Raw genomic sequence first — 13635 nt, forward strand, 5'->3', positions numbered from 1 at the left:
TCATCATCTGAGCCCCTTCTTCTTGTGCCCCTTCCACGAGAGGTCCAGAGGGTGGGGACACAAGACTTTTCAGTGGTGGCTCCCATTTGTGGAGTAGAGAGGCTCACAAGGGGGCCACGGTTGCATATCTTCAGGCACCAGGCAACATTCCTTTTTCAGCTGGCCTTTGGTTTTTAATTATCTATGGCTTTTTAGAGTGGGTATGGTGTTTTAATGTATACTTTAAAGTATATTTTAATCCATGTTTTTGGTTTTAATGCATGCAGGTTTTTTGTAAGTCAGTATGAGTTGCCACAGCAAAAAAGTGGCTGGTTGTTGTTGTTGTTGTTGTATAATTAGGATCACCATGTAATAAAATCCAGATTACCTAAAAGAGTTCTGCTGGACGACACAAAGAGGATGCAGTGGATATATTACATTTCAGACTAACCCAAATTCCATTAAACCCTAGTCATGCTCACTGGCCAGTTTTTCTAGCCAGCTGAAACAGAAATCCTCACATTATTTAATGCAGGACTAAAGGAAGGAAACAAATCATTCATCTGTGGTAATCAAGAGCATCATTCTGCTGTCTTAGATACCTAAGGGAAAGGCTGGCTGAACACTCACCAGCCATCAGAATTGCTCAGAGAACCCAATAAGCCTTGCTACAGAATAAAATAATGAGTTTCAAATCTATAAAGAGATAAAAAGGTACAAAATGAGAGTAATTGCAGTGATACACCAAGTTCTGGTTCACAATGTACAGCTATCTCAGAAGGCTGCACTGCACGATCTGAGAATTGCATGGCTGAGGAATAGCTCTTTGTGAATGTCAATAAGAACTGATCTGACCCACACCTTCCAGACTAATGTTCAGATCCATCAGATTTCACAACTTCTTTGAATATTGCAGTGCAGCTCTTGTTTGTTGCAAGGAAAAAATAACTATAAAAGGAGAATTACCTGGGTGCCAAGATCGAGGTTTAGAGCAAGCACTCTTTGCTGAGTGAACCTTAGCAGAGATTTAAAATAACAAAATATGCAGCAAAGCACTGCATGGAAATATAGGCTGTTAGACTTTTAAAATATGCCCTTGTTTCCCTCTTCCCCTGGCATAGAGAAAGACGAAAAATTTGGTAAATTTAAAAAATGGTTTACTTACAAACTCTCCAATGGTCAGATTCATGTGCTTCAGAGATTGCACAGGCAGTAAAACTTGGCTTAGTTAGAGTGGTGAAAGTTCTTAAATTATTGTCATGGGAACTCAAGAGTGGCTTGTTACAGCCATGTGGTCTGAGCTGCAGCAAGCAGCTCAGACCTCCTCACATGCTCAGCTTCTCAGCTAGATGGGGGGCGGGCAAAGGCTTGTATTACCTAGTCCCTCCCAAGGTGAATGGCTAAGCAGGACAGCTTACTCTATGGTCTTAACCCTTTCATGCATCCATTGGACTTAAGCATGCTGGTTATATAAGGCTGGTCATCCCACAGTTTTCACCTCAAAAAAAATGTATCAACGTGTATTTAAAATTCCTAATATGTTTGGAAATGCATAAGAACATAATAAGAGCTCACTGGATGAGGCCAACGGTCCATTTAGTTCAGCATCTTTTCCTCACAGTGACCAGCCAGAAGCCTGTGGGAAGCCCGTAAGCAGGACACAAATCCAACTGTGCAGTGGGGGTAGAACATACAGTAGCTATTGCAACTAGTATCCATTGCCAGCTTTATCCTTCATGAATCTGTCCAATCCTCTTTTAAAGCCAAGCAAGTTGGTGGCCATCACTACCGTCTGTGGGAGTGAGTTCCAGGGGGGAGTTTGCATTTGATATCCTGCTTTATCACTACCCCAAGGAGTCTCAAAGCAGCTAACCATCTCCTTTCCCTTCCTCCCTCACAACAAACACTCTGTGAGGTGAGTGGGGCTGAGAGACTTCAAAGAAGTGGGACTAGCCTAAGGTCATCCAGCAGCTGCATGTGGAGCAGGGAATCGAACCCAGTTCACCAGATTACGAGTCCACTGCTCTTAACCACTGCATCACACTGGCTCCACAGTTCCAGAGTTTAACTGTGCTGTGTGAGAAGTACTTTATTTTACCTGTCCTGAATCTTCCAACGTTCAGCTTCATTGGATGTCCATGAGTCCTAGTGTTATGATGAGTGATGGGGGGGACGGACTTTTCTCTATCCACCTCCTCCATGCCATGCACAACTTTATCATGTTGCTTCTTACCTGCCTTGTCTCTAAACTCATAAGCCCCAAAGTTTTTCAGGCACCAATTCCTAAGCAGTTGTTTTTGCAATGACCACATCCGACAATGTGTATTTAATGTAACTTTTCCTACTTAAAAAATAATAACAATCTCAGATTCTAGGCTGCATCAACAGAAGTATAGTGTCCAGATCAAGGGAAGTAATAGACCCACTGTATTCTGCCTTGGTCAGACCACACCTGGAATACTGTGTCCAATTCTGAGCACCACAATTTAAGAAGGATGTTGACAAGCTGGAACGCGTGCAGAGGAGGGCAGCCAAGATGATCCAAGGGTCTGGAAACCAAGCCTTATGATGAACGGTTGAAGGAGCTGGGTAAGTTTAGCGTGGAAAGAGGAGATTGAGAGGAGACATGATAGCCACCTTCAAATATCTTAAGGGCTGTCACTTGGAGGAGGGAACATGCTTGTTTTCTCATGCTCTGGAGAGTAGGACTTGAGGCAATGGCTTCAAGTTTCAAGGAGATTCCAGCTAAACATCAGGAAGTACTTTCTGACAGTAAGAGTTGTTAGACAGTGGTACAGATTCCCACTAGATGCGGTGGACACTCTTTCCTTGGAGTTTTTAAAGCAGCGTTTGGATGGCCATCTGCCATGCATGATCTAGTTGAGATTCCTGCATTGGAAGGGGTTGGATGAGATGGCCCATGGGGTCCCTTCCAACTCTACAATTCTATGATTCTATGATCCTCCAACCACTCACCATTGTACACATTAATTAAAATATGGTTCTAAGATGTTGAAATACAATGGACTTGGGAATGCAAACACCAGGCTAGGACGACATGGGCTGCAAACAGAGTGATCCCTACCTACTTACTGAGCCCTTTGTGGCAACGAAAAGAACCCTGCAGTTCACCTCTAAATTCCTCTGCTGCTTCATTGGTTGACCTTAAAAATGCTGCTGCTCCAGTTCACTACTTGCATTTCTTGTCCAGGCAGCCCAGCTCTGGAAACGTGGAAGAAAACTTCAGTGTGTGCCGTGACAGCCCTGTATTTATAGCAGCAGGGTGCTCTCAATGGAGAGCGGAGAAATTGCAAAGAGGGGGTGATTTTTGAATTCACTTGAAATGACTCTGCATTGCCCTTGATTAAGAGACGTGGTCTTTCCCTCCCCTGCGCCTCCTTCTGCTTCTCCGCAGGAAGCCCGTTAACTACCCCAAGCAGCTCAAAGGCATGCCCGGCTTGATGGATGGGGGATCTGGAGCGTTGCCATGTTGGAGGCTTCTTTGTCTTTGTACAAGATTCTGCAAATCTGCCAAGTGGTGTCTGCTGCACGTCCCCCCAGCGTGAGCCTCCTCTTTCCAACGAGCGCAATCGGCTAATGCGGAGCTTTTGTTCCCAAATTAATGTTCAAAGCGGAGAAGTGACAACCGAGTTCACAAGAGCTCTTGCCTTGAGGAAGAGCTGATCACGGCTGGGCACTCGGAAACTACGGCTTCTGTTCTTCGCTCGTCTCTGGCCCTTGTGTGCGACTTCAAAGGAGGTGCCTTCTCGGTTTTGTTCTGGCCAACTTTGCTTTGGGGAGCTGCAAACAGCACGCTAATTGTTCCCAAAGGGAATGCCGTTTCGCAATCTCCTCCCCACCTCTTTGAGATGCTTGTTTTTATCTCCCTAGCTCTATACTATCATTTCCATTATTGGTAGCGTGGCAACCCAAGAGGGGTCCTCCCGGATCCATCTTTGTCACTAGAGGCCCTGGTGGTCTTCGTGGCTAGGACCTCCTCCTACAGACTATGTCTGCTAAAAGAACTGCCATCATCCCTGGATGGGGATAGTATGGCCACTGTGATTCTGGCCTTGGTTGTCCAGGCAGGAGCAACCTGTGGCCCTGTGTTGTTGTTTAGTCGTTTAGTCGTGTCCAACTCTTTGTGACCCCATGGACCAGAGCACGCCAGGCACTCCTGTCTTCCACTGCCTCCCGCAGTTTGGTCAAACTCATGTTGGTAGCTTTGAGAACATCCAACCACCTCGTCCTCTGTCGTCCCCTTCTCCTTGTGCCCGCCATCTTTCCCAACATTAGGGTCTTTTCCAGGGAGTCTTCTCTTCTCATGAGGTAGCCAAAGTACTGGAGCCTCAGCTTCACGATCTGTCCTTCCAGTGAGCACTCAGGGCTGATTTCCTTAAGAATGGATAGGTTTGATTTTCTTGCAGTCCATGGGACTCTCACGAGTCTCCTCCAGCACCATAATTCAAAAGCATCAATTCTTCGGCGATCAGCCTTCTTTATGGTCCAGCTGTGAAACAACTAAGACAACAAAAGGTTGGGTGACATCTGGCCAATTCTTTATCGACCACATTGGTAGATGGAGCTGATAACACCAAGGTTGCAGGTTCAATCCCCATATGAGACAGCTGCATATTCCTCCATTGGACTACAAGATCTGACAATTCCATGATTCTATGATAACCTAATTTACCTGGGTTTCTGTTTTCTGTCACCCGTCTCCTTTTCTTTCCCTATGATCTGCCTGCCAGCTTTTGAGTGGGAGAGGGAAAGCCTCTCACAAAGCCATCCTCCTGCCTTGCTCGCTAGTTCGGAGACAGCGAGAGAGACGCAGCCAGTTATTTGCTCTTAAGATGTGAGTTTCACTGTGACAAAAGTTCAAGAACTTACGCTGGAGAGTTTTCCATATTTCACCGTGCAGTTATCGAATGCAGGGGAGGCTCCCAGCTCCCAGAGTCTATTTGAAGTAGAAGTCATCAGCTTTCAACAATCCCGACGGCACGGCTGTGGATTTCTTTCAATAGATATTCCACACTTAATATAAATATTCAGAAACAAAGATCCACACTCTCATGTGTTTGTTTTGCTGTGGGCTCTTAAGGCTTTCAGTCTCCCAAAGCGTCCCTGCTCTGCCTCTGCTGCCCTCTGCCTTTTCTGTTGTTGTTTCTTCTTCTTCTTCTTCACATTTGCAGATGCCCTCAGAATGTTCTTTTTTTATTTGTTTACTTCACTGGGAAGGGGGGGAAGTAGGGGGAAGGGTGAGGAAATTTACAGTTGGAAAAATCTGTTCGAATACGCCCATTGTTGTGCGATCTCTGTCTCATCTTTGATATCAAATCTTATTTTTCATTTTGTAGAGAAATAAATACAGTGGTACCTCGGGTTGCATACACTTCAGGTTACATACGCTTCATGTTACAGACTCTGCTAACCCAGAAGTAGTACATTGGGTTAAGAACTTTGCTTCAGGATGAGAACAGAAATTGTGCTCCGGTGGCGTGGCAGCAGCAGGAGGCCCCATTAGCTAAAGTGGTGCTTCAGGTTAAGAACAGTTTCAGGTTAAGAACGGACCTCCGGAATGAATTAAGTACTTAACCCGAGGTACCACTATAAGTCTAAAGCTGCATTGTCTCCAAATGTCCAGAGGGCCCCTTCTACAAATGGAAGGGCTCCCTTTGCTGCTGGATCAGAACTCAGCACAGCCTCCTGCTAGGGCAAGCATGGCTTGCTTTTGGACTTCCAGGTACTGTTGGGTTTCAACTCCTATCAATCCAAGCCAGTATGTCCAATGCTTATAGGTGATCAGAGCTGGAGACTTAGGAGTATCTGGAGGGCCACAACTTCACAATATCTAATAAAAAGATATCTTTTTAAAAAAACAACAACAGAGAAACTATTTATTTTATTAATGCTTTAATTGTTTTCAGCCAAGGAACAGATCATTTTTATTTTCATAGAAAATTAAAGCAACAACTTCAATGCATTCTGTGCGATATGCAAACTATCAAGCATCTTTGCCGAAACAACCCTTAGGTGAGGTTAATAAAGCATCCTGTGGAAGAATCCAGCATCTCTGCCGAATATATTGACATCTCTTGAGCTTTAGGTCCAGGAAAGATTGGGGTTTGCAGGGAGGGCCTCTAGTTTCCTCCATTGTCTTCTGCCCCAGCCAGACTTCGCCAAAGGTGCTTTGTTGCCTGATTAGACATAAAAATAAGATGCTTTGTCAAATGCAGCAACGTTTTGTGCCCTACGTGAGCAAGGCAAAAGCTATGAGATTAAGCAATCAGCTAGCTCTCATTAGCATTTATCCAAGAGAGAATCATGATTGTGAAGGAGAAAAAGAAATCGGCAGGGCGAAGAAATGAAAGCCACATTCAGACATCTACAGTATGCATAGCAGGTTAATGTGGAGTGCAGACATGCCTCTTGTCCACCCCCAAAGTTGTAGTCCATTGGCATCCCTACCTACATGTGAGTAACTGAATGTGTGTAGGTGTCCCATACACCCAAGGGTCCCATTGTGCACAAGTGCCCCTTTGAAGGGTGGGTGGCCAGGTGTGAGGGATAACATCATGCATATCAGACTAGCAGTATCTGCTACACATAGATTATGCCTGTACTGTGTTGGTGATGGTTCTTGATGCTCAGGCAGTCTTCAAGGAACCTGTGACCCTCCAGATACTGTTGGACTGAGCATTGGCCATGCTGGCTGGGACTGATGGATGTTCAACAACATTCAGAGAGCCACAATTTCCCTTTCTTTCTCAGGATAACTACATGGCAGAGTGGCCAGCGCTGGCAGTGGCAGAGGCCACTGAAAATCTGCCTGGGATTGTTGAAACTTTTGATTCCGTTGAAACTTGAGAAAACGTTACTTTTTAGACTTTTGAGACATCTTCTGCTGAAACTTTTGAATAACCATTTTGAGACCGACCTTTGACGTCTATCTTGAACACGTGGCTTGACGTTCTGTGCCACTGGTCTGTTACATTGTATATATGAACTCTAATAGATTTATTTCTACCTTTTGAATGATATCATTATTCTATTATATATGCTTTAACGGTTATTAGCCTACGTGTTGTGTCTATATTTCTGTGATTGGTTCTCATTGCAACACAAGGGTTTGTTTTTGGGATTGTTAGGCAGCTTGGCTTTCCATCATGCAATAGTCAAAATAAACTTTTGACTATGGCAGACCAACACGGCTACCTATCTGTAACTGGCATCATGAAATAGTTATGATATTACCACTTGCGGTTTCATCCTTGCAGAAAACAGGTAACTCGGTTACTGCAACCCCATCAGCTCTTTCGAATATACAAGCGGGTCCCACTGCCTGCCCACTCGCTATCTGAAAATTCACTTTATCTGCATGTAAAGAATTATGCCCAGACCTTGCTAGAAGCTTTGTAGATTCAAATATCCCAACAGTTGGCTCCCTTACTTCCTTGTTTGTTTATGTTTTGCTAATGGGCTGCAGCCATTTTCAGGAAGAAACCATAGAGAAAGTGGCAGGATTGGATGAAACAGAGAGCAGGATAGAGCAGTCAAATCTGTCCCCGCCCCCCTTTGTCTCTCTTTTGCTGATTGGTTTCTTCTTTCTATGGAGAGAGATCTGGCCAATCCAGCACCAGAAATATTTCCATAGGAAACAGTGGAAATCATATATTTGTGATGCGAAAGTTTGCCTAACAAATGGTTCCAACAGAAAGCATTGTGGGACCTGAATGTATGCTAAAGGGGTGTGGAATGTCAGGCCTGTAGGCTAAATGCGGCCCTCCAAGCCTCTCAAAGTGGCCCTCAGGACTCCAACACACTCTCCAGCCACACCACAGCCTTGCTTTTCACCCTCCTTGATTGTTATCTATATATATCTATATAATAGGGAGCGTGTGGTGCTGTGGTCTAAACCACTGAGTCTCTTGGGCTTGCCAATCGGAAGGTTGGTGGTTTGAATCTGCATGACGGGGTGAGCTCCCGTTGCTCTGTCACAGCTTCTGCCAACGTAGCAGTTCAAAAGCACACAAGCGCAAGTAGATAAATAGGTACCACTGCAGTGGGAAGGTAAATGGCATTTCTGTGCCCTCTGGCACTCGTCACGGTGTTCCATTGTGCCAGAAGCGGTTTAGTCATGTTGGCCACATGACCCGGAAAGCTGTCTGTGGACAAATGCCAGCTCCCTTGGCCTGAAAAGCGAGATGAGCACCACACCCCATAGTCGCCTTTGACTGGACTTAACCGTCCAGGGGTCCTTTACCTTTCTTTTTCTTTTTCTACCTTTTATGCCAATGTGTCTGTCTGCAATGTGGTTGTGGAAGGATCGGATTTGATGTGTTGGGCTTCCTGGAGCATGCGTTCTTTACCTTATACCATACTGGCCTGAATATAAGCTGCACTTTCCCCCCCAAATTCCAACCGTGAAAAGTTAAGGTGCGGCTCAAATTCACAACCTTACAAAAACTGGCTTTTACGATATCGCTGCTGAAACAGACACATGGTAAAACGGAACAAAAAAATGTTTTCTTGCTGATCTGTGAGCTTGAGTGCCTGCGGAATTGTAGCAATTGAATAGCGATTTGCGATTTTAGCGATTGTACGGTAACTTTGGCTGGCTTACAAGATCAAAGGCTTAAATTGGCTGGGAGTTACAATTCTACCGACCGCAGTGATTTTCAGCCTGTAGCCCAATTTTAAGGGAGTGGCTTATATTCGGGTATTGTCTCTCCCCCCCCCGAATTTTAAAGGTGTGGCTTATTTGCGGGTGCAGCTTACATTTGGGCCAGTTGTATATCTATTTGTTGTTGTTTAGTCGTTTAGTCGTGTCCGACTCTTTGTGACCCCATGGACCAGAGGACGCCAGGCACTCCTGTCTTGTACTGCCTCCCGCAGTTTGGTCAAAGTCATGTTGGTAGCTTCGAGAACACTGTCCAACCATCTCGTCCTCTGTCGTCCCCTTCTCCTTGTGCCCTCCATCTTTCCCAACATCAGGGTCTTTTCCAGGGCGTCTTCTCTTCTCATGTGGTGGCCAAAGTATTGGAGCCTCAGCTTCATGATCTGTCCTTCCAGTGAGCACTCAGGACTGATTCCCTTCAGAATGGATAGGTTTGATCGTTTTGCAGTCCATGGGACTCTAAGAAGATCAAACCTATAGATAGATGATAGATAGATGATAGATAGATAGATAGATAGATAGATGCAATGCCAGAGATATAAGAAGAAAGGTACAGTTTGATTGTCATGTTTGGAAGCTCTCCATTGAACAATTGTGTGCTCCTGTGTAGCTAATGTTATTGCATGTTCGTTGAGCTGGATTTGGGAGGGGAAAGTGGGAAGGTGGGATTTTACTCAGAGACACCACGGCAGAGCACTAAGCGTGACAGATATTAATGCTTCCCAGTCCTATGGGGAACAGAGTTCCCATACACATAACAGAATTTATTATTATTATTATCTGGATAAAGTAATTGCATTTCTCTTTTACATGCTTATATTTTCTGCTTGAGATATGGATTTTCCCACCCACTCATCCCAACCTTCCTTTCCACCCACCCCCTCACTTTCAGCATGTTCCTTGTAGAGTTTTTTAGATTTCAAATAGCACTCATCACCGCCAGGTTCTGTTTGTCTACAAACCTTCTGCCAATATATTTCCCTGGAATTCACTTGAAAAGGAGGGGGCGGGAAAATATTACTCCTTATTTACTTGTTTCTTACTACTGTGAGAAAACTCATTTGAAAGAAGAAACGTAGTCCTGAAATGTGATGCAGAGCTGTTTTCCACTCTCCGCTTTCCATACTGTGTTTTTTTTAAAAAAAATATTTTTAAAAAGTCCATCATTAAAACTGCTTACGGGAAGAAAACGCTTTGTCTCTGTTCTGTGCTACCGACAGATGTGGTTCTTGTTCTGTTTTGTTTATTAAGGTGACCTTCAGAAAACATATTTCTTCTGGAGCGAGCAGATTTGCTTTCTCATCTCTCGCAACGGAGGAGATCCACGCAGGAGTCAGCTGCCGCTGTTGCTGCTTCATAATTAATGGTTCTTACGGCTGGCTGAGTGGGTGATATAATGAATAGCACTTAAGGCTTGGAGTGTGTCAAAATCCACAGCTGATTACCAAAATGCGTATTTGTGCAAGGATTATATGCAAACAGTTCCTGAGTGCAGTCGCAGCCAGATCTCGCAGATCGATTGCATCTAGCAAGAGAGAGGCCCTTTGCGGCTCTGGCACGCGATGACGATGCTCCCAAGGTCCTCTATGGTGTTATCCTTCAAATCAGGGACATATGGTGCCAACCATCCCAGGAGCACGTGCATGTGTGAAAGGTAACAGTCAAGCATCTTTCCCAAGGTAGACACACCTGGAAAAGCTCTGGAAGCTGAATTTAAGAAGTTAGGGGAACACCACCTATTTGTTAGAATTCCTGATCTATGACTGCAGTCATGGGATTGTTGTCTTTCACATGACGGTATATGTTTTGACTCCACAGAGTGGGAAGTGACGGAGACAGGATGTTTGTGTCACTGTGTTCCGTGAAGTAGGACTATTGTCCTTTGTTCTTTTTCTCTTTGCTGTCTGATGCTAGAGAGGGAGCCATGTTGCAGTGCTCCGTGTGTGTTTATATGTAAATAAAATAGATTAGCCAAAATTCTGAGTTGCTGAGGTCTGTCATGCAAGATGCACAAACTCTGTTGATCCCTAAGTGTGCCGGTGTCGGTTAGCATCAGTCGCTGTGATGTTCGGGCTGAAGAAAGCTTATGAAGCTCCCAAATGAAAGACCAGGACGGAGAGAACATGCCAGTCGGGCATGTTTCTCTGCCAGGGTCCTACTCGAGTGTAGGCTGAACTCCTGACACTATTCACATGGGCTACATTGAACCAATCCGTTCAAAGGCTTGAGTCTAATGTGGCACAATTGGAGTTCAGTGCATGTGCATCTCCGCTCCTCACATGCCTGCCCCTGCAAATATACTTTGGATGATTCCCCCAACTGTCTGGAGCAGATTGGACGGCTGCAGGGAACAGGAAGTTCCATTGTGTCAGCGGGTGTCTGCTGCTTGAGTGGAATGAACCTTTTGGCTCTATAAAGTGCCCTGACAGATCAGAGAGAAATTTCTGTGTGTGTGTGTGTGTGGTTTTTTTTTTATTAAAAAACTGCAGGAACATGAGAACATCAAAACGTTTATCTTGCTAATGAGACGCCCGATTCCCACAATGCCAAGGAATCTGCACACATCTGAAAAGCGGTCTGCAGCTGTAAACGTGGCCTGTTAACTGCTGCCTTCTAAATGACCCTCTCATGCGAGCTTACCTTACACATCAGTTTGCACAACAGAAGTGCCAGCGCTGGCAATTACATGCCGCCTTATGGCTTAATGCATCATAAATATAATAGCTGCACATTTTGGCCGGATGGGAACTAGGTGGCAGCAGCTGGCTTGCAACCAAGTTTTAAATGCCTTAAGTCCTACGTATCTTACAGCCTGATCCCCTAAACGCCAGTTGCTAAAGCAGCAGCTAATGGGATCTGGGTAGCAGTGTGAGCAAAAGATGGGCAGCTGAAACAGAGTTCTTTTTTCTCAAGGTAACATTTCTGCTGCCAGGAAATTTGAAGATCCATTACCAAGCACTGAGGAAATGAAAACTCAGTCCTCCCTCCCCCTCCCCAAGCATGTTTGAATGTTGCATACACTGCCAGTGTCGCAGCTACCTATTGGATAGTATCTGTGACATCACTAGGGACCCAAACTTAAACTCCCTTGGTATACCCTTTTAATATCTTAACAATTGTTTAATCGTTTGTCTCCTGCAAGCATAGACAAGCTCACCTAGCCCTTTGTGAAGTACTGTACAATAGCAAAGCTTCCAAGCTTGATGCAACATTTTTCTTTGAACATTGAGTGTCAGGCATTGCCTGCTGGATCATGCCAATTTTGTTGGAAGCCATCCAGTGTCATGTGACAAAGACAGTCATTTGGGCCTACTAAAGTTATTCAGGCCTAACTGCTTACTGTTGAGTCACTCTGACATGTGTCTTAGCAGCCAGTTTCTCTTTGTGCTCTCTGTAAGATGTGAGAGTCTGTCTGTTTCACTTGTGAACAGAGTCAGTATGCAATCTCAGTCAAACTGTTTGGAACCATGTTGTTTATGAAGAAGTTTATTTTAACTCAGTAAAACTTTTATTTAATTAAGAGCTCTGCATTATTAATTTACGCTGCGCATCACCCAGAGTGGCTGGGGTAGCCCAGCCAGATGGGCGGGGTATAAATAAGAAATGATGATGATGATGATGATGATGATGATGATGATGATGATGATTATGGCCCATCTATTCCAGCATCCTGTTCTCACAGTAGCCAACCAGCTGAGTAATGTCAGAAAGCAGGAAAAAGACTTATTTGTTGCTCCCAAAGCAATAGCTCCCCCCACTCTCCAACTTAATCTGCTAGGTATCCATCTTTCATTGATGATTTGCAACGTTCCTGTCATGCAGTTCTGACGCTGACTCAGAGCAAGTTATCTTCCCATACAATTATTGGCCTTACAGGGTCAGCTCAACAGGGCCAGATTAGCCGGCCAATTGTGCCACTTATTTAACAAGCTTTCGCTGTGAACAATGGGATCACAAAATGAGAAATCACATATATATCCCCCCCAAACCTTCTCTCAATTGCAATTTCTCTTTCCTCCCATTAACACATTCAAGCTCCAGCACTTACAAAGCCTTCCAGGTCAAGAAGGTCTTGAGGAACTGTAGATTGCTTTCTTTCCCATTAATATGAGCAACGGGGGAGGGGGGGAGTCATTTGAATATAATAAAGAAGCACTTAATTCTCCCATTTTTCCCCTCTCTGTAAAGCCCTGCATGTGCAATTTGTGCCAACGCTGATTCTGAATTTTATAGTGATGTACTATAGCCCATTGCTAGTGGTGTTTATTGAAAGAGATGGACTGAAACGCTCACTGTCTCTCAGCCCAACCTACCTCGCAGTGCTGTGGTGGGGATCAAATGAGGAGGAGAATAATGTACACTACCTTGAGCTCATTGGAGGAAAAAGGCAGGGTATAAATGATAATGATGATGATGATGATGTCAGGGACTGGACTGAGGGGAATGAGACTGAAGAGGAATGGTGGAGACCGACCTCCCCTCCTGAACTTTCCAGGTAAGAGGAAGGCAGTATTGAATTACAGCAGTGGTTTGAGGAAGGTCACAGCTCAGAGACAGGTGAACAGAAGAGTTGGGAGGTGTTGGGAGAGGAGAAGGGGGAGACAGAGACAGAGCAGCCAGCTGACACGTTACCACTGACTCCACCCCCTTCTCCCAGAACCCGGCGTGCAATGAAAGTGGAAGAGCAAAGGACTCAAAGACAATTAGCCTCTGGCGGCCGCCGTAAGGGGACGTGCTTTTGCTAGGAAGGGAGTGGAAGGAGCTCAGTTGGAGCAACGCCATTAACCTAGTAGGCAGCATACAGAGACCTCTCACTGTGATTATTGAATAAAGACTCAGTAAGAGCTTCCTTGTCTACTTCCTTGGCTGTCTGCTGAGAGAGGGGAGGGGCGATCGGAATTAACTGCAACCTGAGAAATAATAATAATAATAATAATAATAATAATAATAATAATGTGACCTGAGGAAGCCAATAGCAA

General features: G+C 44.8%; 1 protein-coding gene across 8 annotated transcripts in view; it reads right to left on the reverse strand.

Annotated features, from left to right (window-relative positions):
* Nucleotides 1-5875: 5875 nt before the first annotated feature.
* The window catches only part of FHIT (fragile histidine triad diadenosine triphosphatase), a 1070670-nt gene continuing 1062910 nt past the window's right edge, over nucleotides 5876-13635 (reverse strand). For all 8 annotated transcript variants that reach the window (XM_081184398.1, XM_081184395.1, XM_081184391.1 and 5 more), the window contains one exon: nucleotides 5876-6176. The gene's annotated coding sequence lies outside the window, so the exon portion shown is untranslated. The remainder of the gene's footprint in view (nucleotides 6177-13635) is intronic.

The sequence above is a fragment of the Podarcis bocagei genome (genome assembly GCF_964188305.1).
Source record: "Podarcis bocagei genome assembly, chromosome: 2".
In the NCBI taxonomy this organism is placed as follows: Eukaryota; Metazoa; Chordata; class Lepidosauria; order Squamata; family Lacertidae; genus Podarcis; species Podarcis bocagei.